The sequence below is a fragment of the Mesoplodon densirostris genome, chromosome 9 (genome assembly GCF_025265405.1).
Source record: "Mesoplodon densirostris isolate mMesDen1 chromosome 9, mMesDen1 primary haplotype, whole genome shotgun sequence".
NCBI classification, from domain to species: Eukaryota; Metazoa; Chordata; class Mammalia; order Artiodactyla; family Ziphiidae; genus Mesoplodon; species Mesoplodon densirostris.
The window spans coordinates 81,531,625-81,554,426 of NC_082669.1; the positions used below are offsets into that span (position 1 = coordinate 81,531,625).

Here is a 22,802-nt window from a genome sequence, read left to right on the forward strand (position 1 = left end):
CTTTCTGCCTGGAAACTTGTAAAAATTTCCTCTTTGTTTTTAGAGTTTACACATTTTAACCAGAATTTATGCCTAGGAGTGTCTTTTTTTTTTTTTTTTTCCCCCCTCATCAGTCCAAAACTAAAGTTCAGGAACTTTTCCAAAATGCAGTCTTTTTTTTTTTTTTTTTTTTTGACATTCAGTCTTGATAGAGTTTTTCAGCTTAGGAACCATTTCTTTTTTCTAGAATGTGTTTATTATTACCAATCTTCCATGTTCCTCTTTCTTCCCTGAATTTTGGATTCAAACACTACATTTTTTTAAGTTTCAAGAGATCTTTCTTCATGCTGCATTTAGATCTCATGTGCTCTTAATTTTTAATTCAGGTTTTTGCCTTTCTCTGTCAGCAATTTTATTGTACTAGGCAAATATTTTAGTTGTCAATCTTTTCTCTACCTGCTGGGAAGTTTTTTTATTTCCTATTGCCTCTTTAGGGCTCAGGTCCCGTACTTGTAATATTCTTAATGGCAGAAATCCTTACAGATTGTGAAAATCAAAGAAGTTGCTTATGCAATGGATCTATAGTTTAAGGGCAGGCTGTTAGCTCCCTCCAGAAGTACCTTGAGAACTCTCTCAGCTTTCCTATCTTCCTGAACTTGCCCAACCTCATGGACAGAGACAACTCAGCCCATTTGTTTAGCTCCAAGTCTTTAAGAGTCGAAACCTAAGGCATTCATGCCAGATCAGCTTTACCCCAGGTCCACAGATCTCCTAATGTCAAACTTTTGCGGGATCAGCTGCTCTCCATCTAGGATTACGCCTGATAATTTCCTACCCTTGGGGAAAAGAGTTTGTCTGTTTTGCAGGGATAGGAAAAAAAGCCTGAATCCTTATCAACACCCAGCTCCCTTAAGGTCTCAGCAGCCCAAGGCTTGGGAAAGGCATAGCTTGGAGTTGAGAACACAGAGTATGAGAATGATGTTCTGGTAGCCAAGTTCCCAGATATGCTGTGTCATGTTTAGAAGGGCCATTGCCAATCCAACATATATTCATCCACATTTTCATCTAGTAATTTTTTATTAAGCATCTGTGTGACTTTTTTAATATTTAAATATTTTGAGGCATATGAAATAACTTTTGTGTGAGGTTGGAACTCAGCATTTTTTTATCCCTCTCCCACCCCCTCCCCCTTGGCAACCACCAGTCCATTCTCTCTGTCCGTGATTCTGTTTCTGTTTCACAGATAGGTTCATTTGTGTCATATTTTAGATTCCACATATAAGTGATATCATACCGTATTTGTCTTTCTCTGACTTACTTCACTTAGTATGATCATCTCTAGGACCACCCATATTGCTGCAAATGGCATTATTTCATTCTATTTTTATGGCTGAGTGGTATTCCATTGTATGTATGTTCCACATCTTCTTTATCCATTCATCTGTTGATGGACATTTAGGTTGTTTCCATGTCTTGGCTGTTATGAATAGTGCTGCTAGGAACATAGGGGTACATGTATGTTTTTGGATTAGAGTTTTGTCTGGATATATGCCCAGGAGTGGGATTGCTGGATCTTACGGTAATTGTATTTTCAGTTTTCTGAGGAACCTCCTTTCTGTTTTTCACAGTGGCTGCACCAACTTACATTCCCACCAACAGTGTAGGAAGGTTCCCTTTTCTCCACATCCTCTACAGCATTTGTTATTTGTAGACTTTTTAATGATGGCCATTCTGACCAGCGTGAGGTGGTACCTCATTGTAGTTTTGACAAATTTCTCTAATAATTAGCAATGTTGAGCATTTTTTCATGTGCCACTTGGAGAAATGTCTCTTTAAGTCTCCCACCCATTTTTCAATTGGGTTGTTTGGTTTATTTTGTTGTTGAGTTGTATGAGCCGTTTGTATTATTTTGGAAATTAAGCCCTTGTCAGTTGCATCATTTGCAAATATTTTCTCCCATTCTGTAGGTTGTCCTTTCGTTTTGTTTATGGTTTCCTTTGCTGTGCAAAAGCTTGTAAGTTTGATTAGGTCCCATTTGTTTTTGTTTTTATTTCTATTGCCTTGGGAAACTGACCTAAGAAAACATTGGTGCAAGTTATGTCAGAGAATTTTATGCCTATGATCTCTTCTGGGAGTTTTATGGTGTTATATCGTATGTTTAAGTCTTTAAGCCATTTTATTTTTGTGTATGGTGTGAGGGTGTGTCCTAACTTCGTTGATGTACATGCAGGTGTCCAACTTTCCCAACACAACTTGCAGAAGAGACTTTTTCCCATTGTGTATTCTTGCCTTCTTTGTCGGAGATGAATTGACCATAGGTGTATGGGTTTATTTCTGGGCTCTCTATTCTGTTCTACTGATCCATATGTCTGTTTTTGTGCCAATAACATGCTGTTTTGATTAATGTAGCTTTGTAGTACTGTCTGAAGTCTGGGATGGTTATGCCTCCTGCTTTCTTCTTTTTCCTCAGGATTGCTTTGGCAATTCTGGATATTTTATGGTTCCATATGAATTTTAGGATTATTTGTTCTAGTTCTGTGAAAAATGTCATAGGTAATTTGATAGAGATCACATTAAATCTGCAGATTGCTTTGGGTAGTATGGCCATTTTAACAGTATTAAGTCTTCCAATCTAAGAGTATGGGCTATTTTTCCATTTCTTTGAATCATCTTCAGTTTCCTTTATAGTTCTCAGCATATAAGTCTTTCATCTTCTTGATCAGTTTTATTCCAAAGTGTTTTATTTTGGGGGTACAATTTTAAAAGGTTTTTTTTTTTTTACATTCCCTTTCTGATATTTCATTGTTGGTATAAAGAAATGCAAGCGATTTCTGTATGTTAATCTTGTATCCTGCTACCTTGCTGAATATGTTTATCAGTTCTAGTAGTTTTTGTGTGGTCTTTAGGGTTTTCCATATAGAGTATCATATCATCTACATATAATGACAATTTTACCTCTTCCCTTCCAATGTGGATATCTTTTATTTCTTTTTCTTGTCTGATTGTTGTGACTAGGACTTCCAATACTATGTTGAATAGAAGAGGTGAGAGTGGGCATCCTTATCTTGTTTCAGATTTTAGTGGGAAGGCTTTCAGCTTTTTACCATTGAGGGTTATATTGGCTGTGGGGAACCCAGCATTTTTTACTCCTTAAAATAGCTATCCAAATCCCCAGCACCAAAATGATGATCCATTTTCTCCCTGCTAGTTTGAAATGCCACATTAATCATATATAATAATTTCATGTATTCTTGGATTTCATCCTAGATTTTCTTTTCTGTTTTACTTTTAGCAATCAGCAATTGAGAGCTTTCCACCAATACCACACAGTTTAATTATTGTGATTTATTTTTTAACATCTTTATTGAAGTATAATTGCTTTACAATGCTGTGTTAGTTTCTGCTGTAAAACAAAGTGAATTAGCTATATGTATACATGTATCCCCATATCCCCTCCCTCTTGTGTCTCCCTCCCACCCTCCCTATCCCACTCCTCTAGGTGGTCACAAAGCACTGAGCTGATCTCCCTGTGCTATGAGGCTGCTTCCCACTAGCTATCTATTTTACATTTGGTAATGTATATATGTCCATGCCACTCTCTCACTTTGTCCCAGCTTACCCTTCCCCCTCCCCATATCCTCAAGTCCATTCTCTAGTAGGTCTGCATCTTTATTCCTGTCTTGCCCCTAGGTTCTTCATAACCTTATTTATTTATTTTTTTAGATTCCATATATATGTGTTAGCATACAGTATTTGTTTTTCTCTTTCTGACTTACTTCACTCTGTATGACAGACTCTAGGTCCATCCACCTCACTACAAATAACTCAATTTCGTTTCTTTTTATGGCTGAGTAATACTCCATTGTATATATGTGCCACATCTTCTTTATCCATTCATCTGCTGATGGACACTTAGGGTGATTTACTTTTGACATAAGGCAAATTATACATTGTAACTTTTCTTTTAAAAAAGACGTATTGATTTTTTTAAAATTACTTAATTCACACATATGTATTAATACTTTTCCCTTAGAATACTACTGATAATCACTGATAAGAGTTGGGTATCGTTCCAGATCTTAGCAAACAAAAAGCGCAAATTTTACATATATAAACATATGTATGCAGAAAAAGAAGACATTTTAAAATATAAATAATATCATGCTATTTATGCAATGTCTTGCTAATAAATGAATTGAAAACTCTTTAAGTTCCCTTTGAATATTACTTTGTCTGAATCACACAGGTTTTGATACCAAGGCTTTAACTGTTGTTCAATTCTAAGTTTTACCACTTTTCTTTTCAGTTCCTCTTTAATCCAGAAGTTACTAAAATGTATAATTTAAATACCCAATTTTACGCATTGAGGAGGCTTTTGGTTGTTAAATTCTAAATTCATTACATTGTAGTTAGTGAAAGTGTTCTATAAGACATCACTTTTTAAAAAGGAATTTATTAAAGCTTCCTTTATGGCCTAGAACATAACCGCATTTTTTTTTTTTTTTTTTTTTGCGGTATGCGGGCCTCTCACTGTTGTGGCCTCCCCCGTTGCGGAGCACAGGCTCCGGATGCGCAGGCTCCGGACGCGCAGGCTCAACGGCCATGGCTCACGGGCCCAGCCGCTCCGCGGAATATGGGATCCTCCCAGACCGGGGCACGAACCCGTATCCCCTGCATCGGCAGGCGGACTCTCAACCACTTGCGCCACCAGGGAGGCCCCATAACTGCATTTTAAAAACAATCCATGTACAGTTGAAAATAATTTATATATATAAATTATGTTAGTGTCAGAATTCTAAATAAATATCAATTAGATACACTTTTTAAGTGTTATTTGAATCTCCTATACCTTTAATTTTTGTCTAATACATTTATACTAAAGTCTTCAAATATAATTATAGATTTTCCATTTCTTTTTCAGTTCTGTAATTTTCATTTTATATATTTTAAAGCCATTTATATTAAAACTATCTTGTTAAAATTTTGCTTTTATCAAAATGAACACTTCCTCTTTCTTTCCTTAAATAATTTATTACCCCAGGGGGTTTTTTGTTTCGTTTTGTTTTGTCTTGGTATCTACCACGTATAAGTACTTTCTAAATGAACAATATTTTCTTATCATTTTATTTTCAACCATTATTATTGTATTTTAGTTGTGACTTTATTGGATTTTGGTTTTAGCCATATGTGAGTTACTATATTTTAATCAGTGAGCTTTACCAATTAGTTTTCTTTTTTATTAATATGGTTAGACTTATTTTTTACATTATATTTTTGCAGTTTTTATTTATCATGCTTCCATGGTAAATATATGCATTTATGTCTCCTTTTTAGTCTTGTTAGACTGATCAAGTTCTATTTGTTCTATCCACCCTCTACCTCCCCCCACCCCACCCCTTTATCTAAAAGCTTGTAACGTCCTTCTTTTCTTCTAGGACAACAGTCCCTCCTTATCCACAGGGGATATGTTCCAAAACCCCCAGTGGATGCCTGAACCGCAGACAGTACCAAACCCTATAAATACTATGTTTTTTTCCTATACTAACAGAAAAAATGGGTAGCATAAACAGTGTGGATACGCAGGACAAAGGGATGATTCATGTCCTGGGTGAGACAGCAAGAGATTTAATAACATTACACAGAATAGCATGCAATTTAAAACTTATGAACTGTTTACTTCTGGAATTTTCCATTTAATATTTTCAGACTGCAGTTGACTGTGGGTAAGTGAAAGCACAGAAAGCAAAACAGCAGATAAGGAGGGAGGAACTACTGTGCTTACTTTTAAATCCTTTTCACCACCTTCCTAACACCCTTCACCTTACCATTCAACAAAAACTAAAGTTAATCAATAACTTTGGTCTCATCTGAAGAGAGAAGTTTACTTTTATTTTGCTTCATTCTCTCCTCAGCCACCCAAATTACAAACTTGTTATCATGGAAATTTAGTATAACATTGTCTTATAATCACATACTCTTTTTTTTTTTTTTTACAGCCAGTAGTTATTTAGATTTACCAATATGCTTACTAATTTCTTTGTTCAACACTATATCTTGCATCCCATTGCCTCTGGGTTTATTTTTCTTTTTGTAGCAAACTTTTTAGATGTTATTTTTAAGTCAGTTGAATAGCAGTTCTTGACTGGGAACACTTATCTATGAAATATGTGGGAGGTATTTTAGTTTATAAAAATGACTGCACAGAGCTTTTGCCATTTAATGGGTGAGGGCGAGGGGTGCTAAATATCTTGCAATACACAGTACAATCTCATTCAAAATGTCAGTTGTACCTATGCTGAAGATGATAACTTTAAGTTCTTGTATATATGAAAATGTCTTTATTTTGCCTTTACTCTTGAATGACAGAATGGCTAAACACAGAAGTACAGTTCAAAGTTTATTCCTCAGACCATTTGTCTTCTTCCATATATAGTTGTTATTAAGAAGTCTAACATTAGATGGTCATTTCTTGATAGGAACTGTCTTGATAAACTGTCTTTTCTATAGGTAACTTTTAGGAATTTTGCCTTTATTCTTGATATTTTGAAGGTTATTGTGATGTGTCTTTATATTTTAATTTTAAATTAAAATATGTTATATATCTTTATCACTTTGTATGTATAAATTTTATTTTGCACTTGGTAGATCTTTCGATCCTAAGGACTTATGTGTTCAGTTTAGGAACATTCTTAGACATTATTGCTTCAAATACAGTCTATCTTCCATTTTCTCCTTCTGGAACTCTTATTAGACAAATGTTATAACTTCTGGCGAGGTTCTCCATGTCTCTTACCTTTTCCTTTGTAACTCTTTGTGTTGTACATTCCAGGAGATTTCCTCACATCTATCTTCCAGTCCACTCATTAGCTCTTCAGTTGAGTCCCATCTGCTATTCTTTATAGTACTTAGGTTTAATATTCAATAATAGTTTCTTTTGTCATAATGCACTCTACTTGTTTCATAATTCCTGTTTGTTATGCTGTGGAAGCAAATCCTTCTTTTATTGCTTAGAGGAATACAGTCCTTTTCAGATTCTTCTGTTTTTTCTACTTTATCTAGTCTAAGACACCTTTTGTTGGATTTGTTGCCCTTGTTTTGTGATGCTTATGTTCTCTAGGTTTTGGTGATCTGTGGTTATGCACCCATCTTCTGGCCTATAAAGACCCCTCAAGCATGGAAAACTCAAGCCAGCAACCCTGGCCTGGACTATAAGTAATGCAGTTCTTGGGGATTGCCAGAGAGGGTTCCCATTTGTTTCTTTCTTTACTCCTTTTCCATCCCAGAAATAACTCCCTTTCTTGTTTCAAATAGAAGTTTATTAAAACTTTAAGGATGTCTAAAGTTTGCTGCAGAAGGGCAAAACTTTAGCATATGTTCAGTTTAACATCTTGAAGTCATAAACCTACTTTTCAGAAAATTCCTGGTCTTTTCTGGGTCATGTTTTTCTTTCAGAATTTTTAGAACCATCTCATCAAATTAAAACAATTCCCTTGGCACTCTAAATAAGATGTTTAATTTTACAAACTAATTTAGATAAAAAACAAATGTCTTTTTTTAATGCTGAGTCATCCCAGCCAAGAACATGACATGTCTATTTATTCAATCTCCTTTTGTTTTAGTCAGTATAGTTTTAAACTTCTCTTCATTTGTATCCTTCACATTTCTTTTACATTTACCTTTGGATATTTATGGGGTTTTGCTCTTGAGACTGGGATCTATTACCTAAATGTATTCTCAAGCTGGCTATTATCTGTAAATTGGAAACCAACTGAACTCTGCATATTAGTTAAAAGAAAGCTATCTCACTTTATGATTACTATTTCTAACAGTTTCTGAGTTCATGCTTGGGTTTACCAAGCATATATTCATATAATCTAAAATATAAATTTGTCCCCTCTTTCCTAATAAAAAAGGCCTAATAGTTTGATCCAAGGTAACATAATTCAGTGGTTTAGAACAATGATTGGCTGGTTTTTTTTCTGTAAAGGGCAAGAAAATAAATATTTTAGGCTTAATGGGGCATACACAGCTGTGTCATAACCACTCAACTCTGCTACTGTAGCACACAGTAGCCGTAGACAATACATAAAGGAATGAGCATGGCTCTGTTCCAATCACACTTTAAAGGTTTGCAAAAATCCTAGCTTAGAGTATAAGAAGTATACTTATAAGTGTAAGTCAGTCAGTCTGCCTAAGTTAAAATCTAGTCTTCAGTATTTATTGGCCATGTAACCTTAGGCAAGTTTGTTAAACTCTCATTGCCTCAGTTTCCACAACTATATGGGCATAATAATAGTTTCTGCATTTGTGGCACCTATTTGTGATATTATCATAATATGTGGTAAAGAAATAATGTTCAATAATTAGAATAGTACTAGGCATAAAATAAATGCTCTGTCATTATTAGCTATTTTTATTATTATTTGTGTCTCTTGTTTTCTTCTCTTACATAACTAAATTGCCTTACAGTTCCCAAAACAATGTAAGACAAAAAGAGCTTATAGTAAGCATCCTTATTTTGTCCTTGACATTAATGCAAATGCTGTTAGTGTTTCTCTGATAAGGATATGACTTGTTTTGGGTTCAGATATATGTGTATGAAATTAAGAACTATTCACCTAATCAAATTTTACTAAAGTTACAAAAATCAGAATAAGAGTTTAACGTCTATAAAAACACCCTTCTGACATCTATTATAATGATAACCTTTTAAAAAAGCTCTTGACATATTTATAAAATGTATTTCTCTAATATTGAACTATTTTCCTATGAAATAGAAGTTCTGACATGAATCCCATTTGATTATTGTATATTACTCATTTATTTTGCAGATAACATTCACCCCGCTGATACTTCATTAAGGGATTTTTGTATTTATAGTCATAACCGAGATTGATTTATAAAGTTTGTTGGACTGGATAATTTTTTTTAACTCAATTTTAAAATTAGAATTACGTTTGCTTTATAAAAAAGAACTGAAAGGCTTCTCTCTCTCCCTTCTTTTATACTCTGGAACTCCTCAAATTGTATTAGTGTAATCTATTCCTTGGAAGTTTAAAAGAAATGACCTTTAAATTCTCTGAGTCCAGGACTTCTTTTGGAAGTTGGCTTTATGACAATTTTTCTCAAAAGACAGATAAAAATCACAACATAAAAATTAAGAAAAACAACAACCAAAAACAGCATAAATTAAAAAATACAAACTAGAAATAGCATCTTCAACACATGTAACAATAAAAATCTAAGAGAGCCAATACACAAAAAGGTCTTATAAATCAGTAAGACACATGTAGACCACCAAATAGAAAACTGGTCAAAAAAAGTCAAACACAATTAATAGAAATATATATAAGCCACTAACAAAAATGTGCAAGACTAATCAATTAAGTATTATTGAAGAGCATGCAAACTAAAATGAAGTATTATTTACAAATCAGATTAGAAAATTCAGAATACCAAATATCTGGTGATATCACTGTGTGGGTTCTTTCAAATACTGTGGGAGGTAATCTAAAGTGATTCCACTTTTTCAGAAAACAATTTGGCAGCATCTATCACAATTCTAAATATACATATATGAGTCAGAAACTCCACTTTACGAATGTATTCTATAGAAAACCTACCCAAGTTGCCAGAGATGTTCACTGTAGCATTTTTTGTAATATTAAAAAACTGAAAACAATCCAAACGTTCTTCAATAAAATGTTAGGTTAATTAATGATACCTTATCCACAGAGTGGAATATTATGCAGCCATTATAAACAGAGAACTATATCTATACATACTGGCAGATATACTGTCCATGAAACACTGTCCAGTTAAATAAGCCAATTGCAATACAGCATATAGCACAAAATCCCATTTAAAAATAAAGGGGGGAGGGGACCTTCAAGACGGCGGAGGAGTAAGATGTGGAGATCACCTTCCTCCCCACAAATACATCAAAAATACATCTACATGTAGAACAACTCTACAGAACACCTACTGAATGCTGGCAGAAGACCTCAGACTTCCCAAAAGGCAAGAAACTCTCCACATACCTGGGTAGGACAAAAGAAAAAAGAGACAAAAGAATAGTGATGGGACCTGAACCTCTGGAAAGGAACTGTGAAGGAGGAAAAGTTTCCACACACTAGGAAGCCCCTAGTAGGTGCTGAATTCTGATTCATTTTCTACTCTAATATCATATGATCTGCTTACATAACTTATAACTGGATGAATGAAATGTGCTTTCTCATCCTTCTCGGCCTACATATGCACCATCCTCTACACTGAATATTCTTTACTGCCATCTTCAGTTGGCTAAATCCGATTCATTCTTCAAACCTCAGTTCAAAAGATAAACCTCTGGGAAGCTTTCACTTGTCATCTTCATCTCAGTTAAATTCTAATTTATATTCCTAGAGACACGCTCTACTATCTCTAATCTTACAATTTTGTTAAATGCCTATAGTATTATAATCTCTTCTACCATACTATCCAATATAATAGTGTCAGGTACTGGGTCTTTTATCTTGTGTCTCCTAGTACTTAGCATATATTGTTAACAACACCCAGTTGAATTTACTAATGATATTGTCGGCTTTTTAATTCATCTACCAAATCTTCTCAAAATTGTTAACGATCAAGAGTTGGTTAACAAGAATAAAGTTTATGTACAAGTTTTTTTCTCTGGATGATACAGAGCCTTTTATTCATCTCACTTTCTAGTTATTTCATTTCAATAAAACCTCCACTAGAGGGCATACAAGGAAAAGTATTGATAGAACCAAAACTCAGTCTGACAGAGAAAAAATAAATGTACCTTTTAAGTGATATATTTATTACTTCTCTGTACCAAGGGGAAGATGGCTAGTGTGCCTTCTTGTCATATTTTTACTGTACAGGTCAGTATTATCTACTGTTTTTAGTGTGCTTTAAACAATTAGCTTTTAGCTAGGAGATTAATGAAATAACTATGATAAAGGAGATTTTGAAAATGATAAAAGGCTGTGAATTGAACATCCATTTCTACTTATTACAGTAGTTTTATTAGATCAACCCTTCCACTAGCAAAGGCTATAAAAGCTGATAAAATGCAAAATATGTTTGAAGGCATTGTAGTAGACCAAGGCAGCTAAAACATGAGAAGTCAAGATCCTGGGGAGAAAAGAAGCATCTGTTGAATTGAGTCCCACATTCTCTGACACATTTTCCCTTGAGACGTTTGCCAGTTCCTGGATGGCATAAGTAGAAAGCAGTATCTCTAGGCCTTTTTTTTTTTTTGCTAGAGACACAAAAATTGAAGTTAAGAGCTACCAACCAAGAACTTCAAGGACTAATAGTCTGGAAAAAAGGGAATAGCAGAAAAGCAGCCCTGCAGAGAAGGGATCTTCTGCTGGGCTTTTCCCTTCAAGGCATTTGCATATTCCTAAAATACACAAAATATGCACAGGGAGGGAGTAAGGAAGACTACAAATTAGCTGCTAAAAGGCTGAAAAGCTAAGAGGGGCTTTTAGCATTCCTATAAAACTGAGGAGACAAAATTTGGCATTCATGACCCTCAAAGGGAGAGTGGCTCAAGTAAACACCCAAGTTTCAGTTGCGACCACTGAAGGGCTATAAGGGAAACAGACTAAACCCAACACCCAGACTTGAACCACTGTAATCCCTGATTAGATCAAGGTTCTAACTGCCAGTCAGAAGAAAATTAAATATTTCAGGAAGCAAACAGACCTATACAAATGTTCATACATAATATCTATTATTCAATCAAAAATTACTAGGCATTTTAGGAGACAGAACCAAGTGACCAAAAGAAAAGAGAAAGAAATAATAAAAACAGACCTATAGATGTTATCAGAAACACACTTTAAAAATAAGTGTGATTAATATGCTCCAGAAAATAGAAAGCAAGTGAAAATTTAATTAGAGACCTGAATTTTAAGGAAAAAACAGAGGCAAGCAGAAATTCTGGACTGAAAATTTGGATTACTGAAATTAAGAAGGTAATAGATAGGTTTAATAGCAGATTAGCTATAGCAGAAGAGGATTAGTCACCTGGAAGCTAGGCCACGAGAAAATACTCAGGGAACTACTGTAATAAATGGAGAGAAAAAAGGATGGAAAATAAAGAAAAGAATGTTGACATATGTGATATGGGTGTAATGGCCTAAATCCCAGCAAAAGAGAAGACAGAGGATGAGGCAAAAGCAGTATGTGAAGAAATGCTAGAAATATGAAATATATCAAACAACAGATTCAAGTTCTATGAACCCCAAGCTGAACATATTTAAAGAAAACCAAACCTAGGGTTATCATAGCAAAGTTGCCCAAAACAAGAGACAAATAGAAAATCTCAAAAAACTGTCACCGGATAAAATCAACACCTTCAAAAGATCAATAAGACTAACAGCTGGCTTTTCAATAGAAACAGTGGAGGCCAGGAGATAACCATAATAGATTTAACATACCAAAAGGAAGTTAACTCCTAACCTAGAAATCTATGATCAATGAAAGTCACTTTCAAAATTAAAGTGAAATAAAAAGGTTTCAAACAAGAAGACTTCGTCACCAGAAAATACACTAAAGAAAGGTTTTCAGAAGAAAAATGACTCCTGATTGAAACATGAAAATATAGGATGAAATTAAGAGCACCTGAAAGGATGAATATGGGAATAAAACTAAATAAAAGTAGATAATAATAACAACAAATTGATGACAATAAAATGATGATAATAATGTATTGTCAGGTTTAAGATACATATAGGTTAGGAATATATGACAACAATAGCACAAAGGCAGGGGTGGCATGGGCAAATGGAGTTAAAATATTCTAAGATTCTTGCCACTGTCCAGGAATTGGAAAAAGTACTAATTTATAATAGACTCTAGGAAGCAGACAATACATGTTATAATCTCTAGAGTAGCCATTCAAAGAATAGAAAAATGAGTAGCAAGATAGGAAACTGAATAATAAAAAGATTAATCTAAAAACAGTATTGGAAAAGAGCACTAATTAAATGGAACAGATACATCAGTATGTACCCTAAATGCAAATGGACTAAATATTCCAGTTAAAAGGAAACTATTATTAATCAATCTGGATCAAAAAAGAACTATGTGTTGCTTACTTTACGTAAAAATACATAGAAAGGTTGAAAGCAAAAAGATGGAAAAAGATATATAAACACTAACTAAAAGAAAGCTGATATAACCAGACTAATATTAGACAGAGTATATTATAATAAAGAAGAATTACTAGACATACAGAGGAGCATATGTGTATGGTGTTAGGGAGTGTTCTAATTTCATTCTTCTACATGTAGCTGTCCAGTTTTCCCAGCACCACTTATTGAAGAGGCTGTCTTTTCTCCACTGTATATCCTTGCCTCCTTTGTCATAGATTAGTTGACTATAGGTGCGTGGGTTTATCTCTGGGCTTTCTATCCTGTTCCATTGATCTATATTTCTGTTTTTGTGCCAGTACCATACTGTCTTGATTACTGTAGCTTTGTAGTATAGCCTGAAGTCAGGGAGCCTGATTCCTCCAGCTCCATTTTTCTTTCTCAAGATTGCTTTCGCTATTCGGGGTCTTTTGTGTTTCCATACAAATTGTGAAAGTTTTTGTTCTACTTCTGTGAAAAATGCCATTTGTAGTTTGATAGGGATTGCACAGAATCTGTAGATTGCTTTGGTTAGTATAGTCATTTTCAAAATACTGATTCTTCCAATCCAAGAACATGGTATATCTCTTCATCTGTTTGTATCATCTTTAATTTCTTCATCAGTGTCTTATAGTTTTCTGCATACAGGTCTTTTGTCTCCTTAGGTAGGGTTATTCCTAGGTATTTTATTCTATTTGGTGAAGTGATAAATGGGAGTGTTTCCTTAATTTCTCTTTCAGATTTTTCATCATTAAGGTACAGGAATGCAAGAGATTTCTGTGCATTAATTTTGTATCCTGCTACTTTACCAAATTGATTGATTAGCTCTAGTAGTTTTCTGGTAGCATCTTTAGGATCCTCTATGTATAGTATTATGTCATCTGCAAACAGTGACAGTTTTATTTCTTTTCCGATTTGGACTCCTTTTATTTCTTTTTCTTCTCTGATTGCTGTAGCTAAAACTTCCAAAACTATGTTGAATAATAGTGGTGAGAGTGGACAACCTTGTCTTGTTCCTGATCTTAGTGGAAATGGTGTCAGTTTTTCACCATTGAGAATGATGTGGGTTTGTCATATATGGCCTTTATTATGTTGAGGAAAGTTCCCTCTGTGCCTACTTTCTGGAGGATTTTTATCATAAATCGGTGTTGAATTTTGTCGAAGGCTTTTTATGCATCTATTGAGATGATCATATGGTTTTTCTCCTTCGATTTGTTAATATGGTGTATCACATTGATTAATTTGTGTATATTGAAGAATCCTTGCATTCCTGGGATAAACCCCACTTGACCGTGGTGTATGATCCTTTTAATGTATTGTTGGATTCTGTTTGCTAGTATTTTGTTGAGGAGTTTTGCATCTATGTTCATCAGTGACATAGGCCTGTAGTCTTCTTTCTTTGTGACATCTTTGTCTGGTTTTGGTGTCAGGGTGATGGTGGCCTCATAGAATGAGTTTGGGAGTGTTCCTCCCTCTGCTATATTTTGTAACAGTTTGAGAAGGATAGGTGTTAGCTGTTCTCTAAATGTTTGATAGGATTTGCCTGTGAAGCCATCTGGTCCTGGAATTTTGTTTGTTGGAAGATTTTTAATCACAGTTTCAATTTCAGTGCTTGTGATTGGTCTGTTTATATTTTCCATTTCTTCCCTGTTCAGTCTCAGAAGTTTGTGCTTTTCTAAGAATTTGTCCATTTCTTCCAGGTTGTCTACTTTATTGGCATAGAGTTGCTTATAGGAATCTCTCATGATTCTTTGTATTTCTGCAGTGTCAGTTGTTACTTCTCCTTTTTCATTTCTAATTCTATTGATTTGAATCTTCTCCCTTTTTCTCTTGGTGAGTCTGGTTAAAGGTTTATCAATTTTGTTTATCTTCTCAAAGAGCCATCTTCTAGTTTTATTGATATTTACTATTGTTTCCTTCATTTCTTTTTCCTTTATTTCTGATCTGATCTTTATGATTTCTTTCCTTCTGCTAACTTTGGGGATTTTTTGTTCTTCTTTCTCTAATTACTTTAGGTGTAAGGTTAGACTGTTTATTTGAGATGTTTCTTGTTTCTTGAGGTAGGATCGTACTGCTATAAACTTCCCTCTTAGAACTGCTTTTGCTCCATCCCGTAGGTTTGGGGTCATCGTGTTTCCATTGTCATTTGTTTCTAGGTATTTTTTGATTTCCTCTTTTATTTCTTCAGTGATCTCTTCGTTATTAAGTCATGTATTGTTTAGCCTCCTTGTGTTTGTATATTTTACAGATTTTTTCCTGTAATTGATATCTAGTCTCATAGGGTTGTGGTCGCAAAAGATACTTGATACGATTTCAGTTTTCTTAAAATTACCAAGGCTTGATTTGTGATGTAAGGTATGATCTATCCTGGAGAATGTTCCATGAGCACTTGAGAAGAAAGTGTATTCTGTTGTTTTTGGATGGCATGTCCTGTAAATATCAATTAAGTCCATCTTGTTTAATGTATCATTTAAAGCTTATGTTTCCTTATTTTCATTTTGGATGATCTGTCCATTGGTGAAAGTTGGGTGTTAAAGTCCCCTACTATGATTGTGTTACTGTCAATTTCCCCTTTTATGGCTGTTAGCATTTGCATTATGTATTGAGGTGCTCCTATGTTGGGTGCATAAATATTTACAATTGTTATATCTTCTTCTTGGATTGATCCCTTGATCATTATGTAGTGTGCTTCTCTGTCTCTTGTAATAGTGATTATTTTAAAGTCTATTTTTTCTGATATGAGAATTGCTTCTCCAGCTTTCTTTTGATTTCCATTTGCATGGAATATCTTTTTCCATCCCCTCACTTTCAGTCTGTATGTGTCCCTAGGTCTGAAGTGGGTCTCTTGTAGACAGCATATATATGGCTTGTGTTTTTATGTCCATTCAGCCAGTCTGTGTCTTTTTTTGGGAGCATTTTATCCATTTACATTTAAGGTAATTATTGATATGCATGTTCCTCTTACCATTTTCTTAATTGTTTTGGGTTTGTTATTGTAGGTCTTTTCCTTCTCTTGTGTTTCCTGCCTAGAGAAGTTCCTTTAGCATTTGTTGTAAAGCTGGTTTGGTGGTGCTGAATTCTCTTAACTTTTGCTTGTCTGTAAAGGTTTTAAGTTTTTTGTCGAAAATGAATGAGCTCCTTGCTGGGTAGGATAATCTTGGTTGTAGGTTTTTCCCTTTCATCACTTTAAGTATGTCCTGCCACTCCCTTCTGGCTTGCAGAGTTTCTGCTGAAAGATCAGCTGTTAACCTTCTTGGGATTCCCTTGTATGTTATCTGTTGTTTTTCCCTTGTTGCTTTTAATATTTTTTCTTTGTATTTAAATTTTGATAGTTTGATTAATATGTGTCCTAAAAATAGCACTGCCACACGACCCAGCACTCCCACTACTGGGCATATAACCTGAGGAAACCATAATTCAAAAAGAGTCATGTACCACAATGTTCACTGCAGCTCTATTTACAATAGTCAGGATCGGAAGCAACCTTAGTGTCCATCAACAGATGAATGGATAAATGGAATGCATATATATGGAATCCAAAAAAAAAAAAGAAAAAGGTTCGGAAGAACCTGGAGCAGGACAGGAATAAAGACGCAGACATAGAAAATGTACTTGAGGACATGGGGAGGGGGAAGGGTAAGCTGGGACGAAGTGAGAGACTGGCATGGACTTATATATACTACCAAATGTAAAACAGATAGCACAGGGAGATCAGCTCAGTGCTTTGTGACCACCTAGAGGGGTGTGATAGGGAGGGTGGGACAGAGACGCAAGAGGGAGGAGATATGGGGATATATGTGTATGTATAGCTGATTCACTTTGTTACAAAGCAGAAACTAACACATTATTGTAAAGCAATTATAGTCCAATAAAGATGTTAAAAAAAAAAGAAACTGCAATAAATTAGATTGGTTGGAGCTAATGTCTGGGTGTGAGAGAGCAGTGAGAGATAAGGCGTGTACATCATGTTAAAAAATTTTAACTTCTCTGGAGATGAAGGTAAGCTATTTAAGGATGTTTAAGGATTTTTTTGAGCAGGGGAATAACATGATTGGGCTGCATTTTGGACAGATCATTCTGTAGCAATATGGAAGCAAGAATTCTCTTGCTTTATGTTAGGCAAAACTGGAAGCCAGGAGTATTATGAGGAGCTCAGTGCAATGATCCTGACAAGAAATAATAAGGATCTGAATCAAGACAAGAGCACTAAGAATAAAAATATGATACAGAGTGAACTTGAGAAATGTTTAGTAAGAATAGACAGGATTTGGTTGGGTGGTTAGAGGAGAAAGTAAAGGATTAGAGGAGTCAAGGATGGCGCTCAGGTGTCTGTTTTGTGCCAGACTGTGGCATCATTAGCTGATATAACAAGAGGAAAAGAAACATGCTTCAAGGTAGATGTAGTTCTAGAGTTCGATGCATTGTGATGCAGTTTTTGCACCAAGGGAAAAAGTGTGATAGAGCAGGCCAGGTTAAACATATAAGTTAAATACAGAGGAGAGAGACCTTAGCAAAATTAAAAACTTCTGCTCCACCAAAGACTCTGAGAAGAGTATGAAAAGACAAGCCTTGTATCTAGAATATACAAAGAACTCTCATAATTTATTAGTCAACTAACAAACAATCCAAATAGAGACTGGGCAAGAAACTTCACCAAAGACAGGAAAAGATACTTCACCAAAGAGGATATATGACAAATAAGCACATGAAAAGTTGTTCAACATCACTAACCATGTTGGCAAAAATTAAAGAGAAATGAAAATTAAGACCACAATAAGATATCACCACACACCTAATAAAATGGTTAAAATTAAAAATAGTAGTGGGACTTCCCTGGTGGCGTAGTGGATAAGAATCTGCCTGCCAATGCAGGGGACATGAGTTCCATCCCTGGTCTGGGAAGATCCCACATGCCACGGAGCAACTAAGCCCATGCGCCACAACTACTGAGCCTGTGCTCTAGAGCCCACGAGCCACAACTACTCAGCCCGCCTGCCACAGCTACTGAAGCCCTAGAGCCTGTGCTCTGGAACAAGAGAAGCCACCGCAGTGAGAAACCCGCACACTGCAACAAGGAGTAGCCCCCACTCACCACAACTAGGGAAAGCCCGCAAGCATCAACGAAGACCCAATGCAGCCAAAAATAAATAAAAATTTTTAAAAAATGTGTCTTGGTGTGTTTCTCCTTGGATTTATCCTGTATGGGACTCTCTGCACTTCCTGGACCTGACGGACTATTTCCTTTCCCATATTAGGGAAGTTTTCAACTATAATCTCTTCAAATATTTTCTCAGTCCCTTTCTTTTTCTCTTCTGCTTCTGGGACCCCTATAATTCGAATGTCAGTGCATTTAATGTTGTCCCAGAGGTCTCTGAGATTGTCCTTAATTCTTTTCATTCTTTTTTCTTTATTTTGGTCTGTGGTAGTTATTTCTACTATTTTATCTTCCAGGTCACTTATCTGTTCTTTTGCCTCAGTTATTCTGCTACTGATTCCTTCTAGAGAATTTTTAATTTCATTTATTGTGTTGTCCATCATTGTTTGTTTGCTCTTTAGTTCTTCTAGGTCCTTGTTAAACATTTCTTGTATTTTTTCCATTCTATTTCCAAGATTTTGGATCATGTTTACTATCATTACTCTGAATTCTTTTTCAGGTAGACTTCCTACTTCCTAGATTTGTTTGGTCTGGTGGGTTTTTACCTTGCTCCTTCATCTGCTGTGTGTTCCTCTATCTTCTCATTTTGCTTAACTTACTGTGTTTGGGGTCTCCTGTTCGCAGGCTGCAGGTTCATAGTTCCCATTGTTTTTGGTGTCTGCCCCCAGTGGCTAAGGTTGGTTCAGTGGGTTGTGTAGGCTTCCTGGTGGAGGGGACTAGTGTCTGTGTTCTGGTAGATGAAGCTGGATCTTGTCTTTGTGGTGGGCAGGACCACGTCCGGTGGTGTGTTTTGGGGTGTCTGTGACCTTATTATGATTTTAGGTAGCCTCTCTGCTAATGGGTGGGGTTGTGTTCCTGTCTTGCTAGTTGTTTCGCATAGGGTTTCCAGCACTGTAGCTTGCTGGTCGTTGAGTGGAGCTCGGTCTTAGCTTTGAGATGGAGATCTCTGGGAGAGCTTTCGCCATTTGATATTACGTGGAGCCAGGAGGTCTCTGGTGGACCAATATCCTGAACTCAGCTCTCCCACCTCAGAGGCACAGGCCTGACACCCGGCCAGCATACCAAGACGCTGTCAGCCACACTTTTGGGAATTCTGAGGTCTTCTGCCAGCATTCAGTAGGTGTTCTGTAGGAGTTGTTCCACATGTAGATGTATTTCTGATAGTATTTGTGGGAAGCAAGGTGATCCCCACATCTTACTCCTCTGCTATCCTAAAGATCTCTGGAGGCGGCCTGGGGCAGATTTTCCCAGAGGGGTTGGACTCCTAAGAGGCAACAACACAGGAGCTAATTGCTTCCCTCTAACATCGCACTCGATCCACCTCAAGCTCTCCCTCTCCAAGTCTTCAGCCTGCTGGGATCTTCAGGAAAAGTGTCCCAAGATCCAGTAAATTTTTGACTAAATAAAGGTCCTTATAATTGCACAATTCCACAGAGACATATTAAGAGGAGATATTAAGCTTTCCCAGCACGAATGGATTCACTTCTATATATTCATGAAGTTATTGCTATAACACTGGAATGTGGGAAAGTTGTCCAAAAGGAAATATAATTGTAGCACTATGCTTCCTATTAATGAAAACATCATCTATATTTGTATACAAGGTAGTATAATGAAAAAATATATTAATTCTTTATATCTGATGCTTCACTTGCATCAGGAATCATCCTTCTCTTAAAATTCTTTAGCACAGACCATTAATATATAGAAAGTAACTTATTCTGGTGGGAAAATGCTGAAACAGAGTATATTTAAGTAAGAAAAAAATTTTAATTTTTGAAAGCTATGAAATCATGAGAGAAAATTTTTAATGTTATTTTTCCACTATTCACTTTTCCCAGGACTTCTAATATCACTGGACATTCCTGAATACAGAAAGTACAAACTAAGATAAAACTACTAAAATATGTAAGTAACAAATTACTATATTTCATTGGATCTAAGGTATCATCAATTTTAGGAAGCATACTAATCTCAGAGATGCTAATATGTGAAACAATATGTATCATAAAACATGAAATATGGTTGGGTTTTATTTCAAATTAATTTTTTTGTGAAAATGTATCTGGTGATCTAAACATAATCAATTACAAAGTTCAAAGAGAGACTTCTGAAGAGGATGAATTATAATTTCTAATCACAAAGCATTTGAAATAATTATATTCACTACCTGGGTAATCTTTTTGAGAAGTGTTAGGCAAACTCCAGATTAACTTTTAAAAATTCATTCTTTTTTTTTTTTTTTTTTTTTTTTTTTTGCGGTACACGGGCCTCTCACTGTTGCGGCCTCTCCCGTTGCGGAGCACAGGCTCCGGACACGCAGGCTCAGTGGCCATGGCTCACAGGCCCAGCCGCTCCGCGGCATGTGGGATCCTCCCAGACCAGGGCACGAACCTGTGTCCCCTGCGTCGGCAGGCGGACTCTCAACCACTGCGCCACCAGGGAAGCCCTAAAAAATTCATTCTTTTAGCAGAACAGAGTTAAAAGACTAACTGTTAAAGTCAGTAATGTACTTGACATTCCCATTTAGACAGCATCCTATATCTCTTCTCTCTTTCTTGCTAAGCTACAAGAAAGGTAGTTTATATCCATTCTTTCCACATCCCCAACTCTCATTTATTCCTGACCCACCACAATAATAATCTAGATTTTTTTCCTATTGAAATACATAATCATTTTAATGTTTAGTCATTACAGATAAGAATTAATATACTCATGCATTTATGTGTATTTTATTAAAATGATAACAAATGTTTAAAGAAACATGTACCTATACTTATTTAGTTTTATAAAGCAATCAGAAACATTTTAGAAATTATGGTGCTCATAACACAGCACAGGAAACATTCCCAATTTAAGTAAATGTAACATTTGGTAAGCACCAGAACTATCAAATGGCAGCATGTTAACTACTTTCATATTCATTATCTTGTTTTAATTCTCATAGTCATCCTGCTAGTTAGCCAGATATCATATCTCTCAATGAGAGAAGAAACTGAGCCTCAAAGATTTTAAAAAGACTTAATAGTAATATTAGCTTTGATAAGTCATCGAGGTAGTATTTGGACCCAGATTTTCAGGCTCTAAGTCATGCTTCATACTTTCTGTGGTATAAATGGATTAATATATTAATTATTTCACAAATGATATGTTTCAGTTAAGTTTTATAAATAGATAAATGATCATTCTATATCAAATATATTAAATTCAATAAAAAACTTGACATGATGAATTGAGCGATTGGGATTGACATGTATACACTGATGTGTATAAAACTGATGACTAATAAGAACCTGCTGTATAAAAAAATAAAATAAAATTCAAAAATTCAAAAAAAACCCTAATACTAAAAAAACCAAAAACAAACAAAAAAACTTGACAAATACCACATGAAAGAATTGTGAAGGAGCTGAAAAATACATATGGTGCCATGGTAATCAAGTGGCTTACAGTAAAATCAAGACTTTCATATATTAAACAATGAGAGAACAAAGAGAAAAACACACGACATGTATAAAAATGTGCTAAACAAGATAATCACCCACCCAAAATCATAGCTTATGAACAAAAAGCACTCTTGTGAGTTGTAATAACATAGGGAAGCTTAACAGACTATTAATCTGGCCCTCGAAGGCATAATGTGAATGCACAGTAAGGGGAGGAGAGGACATTCCAAATTGGAGAATAACAAAAGCAAAAACAAAGAGGCAGGAATGATTATGTATCTGAGGAACATCGCTGAAATTGTGTAAATAAAATAAAAGTTAGATATTAGGGAGTAGCAGAAATAGGTGGATCAAACTATGGAGAGTTTTGGATTTCACCTAATAGACAAAAGGAAGTGTGTTCTACAGGTAACAGCATATAGGACTGACTAAAGCACAGAAATAGTGCAGTTAGAAATATCAGTTAGGAGGCTATTAAAGTTGCCCCTAAGGTGGGATGATAAATATCAAAACTGCAATAACTTTAAGAGATATTACAAAGTAAGAACAAATTATACATAAAAATGAATGGCAAAGTCTGAGATAAATATCAGTTTTTCTTGGTATAAATTTATGTCCAAAATTCAAAATTAACTATTGCTTTAAGCATACAGTAGAAAGGAAATACAATTATTATGGCCATGAAGAAAATACATTCAGGGTGACGTGGTAAATCATGAGGGCCTTGTATCAGTGGTAGATGGTATGTTATTTTTACAGAACAGAAAGTTGGCAATCAAGTGTTTAAGCCTTTGAATGTACCAAAGGTTTGGTAAGGGAATTTACAAGTTTGATGTGAACAGGATCCACCATTGGGAATGTATTTATATTCCCTGTCTTGTCTAGGGAATATAAATCATCCAATATTGCTGATTCTCCTTCTGTGAACACTTCCTTACTCCCTTGAAGTTAGATATGACCATGTGACCATACTTAAATAGAAGAAATGGCATGGGTCTCTTCCAGGTGGAAGCTTTAGTAGCCAGCACACAATATACCATTCGTGCCAGACACAAGTAAGACAAAGTCAAGTCAGAA

The 22,802-nt window shown here is 35.4% G+C and overlaps 1 protein-coding gene across 2 annotated transcripts in view; it reads right to left on the minus strand.

The window, feature by feature from the left end:
- ASZ1 (ankyrin repeat, SAM and basic leucine zipper domain containing 1) overlaps positions 1–22,802 on the minus strand; it is a 70,067-nt gene that overhangs the window by 29,718 nt on the left and 17,547 nt on the right. The window contains exon 1 of one of the 2 annotated variants that reach the window (XM_060108130.1): positions 9,965–9,975. The exons of the other annotated variant lie outside the window; for it this stretch is intronic. The gene's annotated coding sequence lies outside the window, so the exon portion shown is untranslated. Of the gene's footprint in view, positions 1–9,964; positions 9,976–22,802 lie in introns of those variants that run through there. 2 annotated transcript variants of the gene reach the window in all.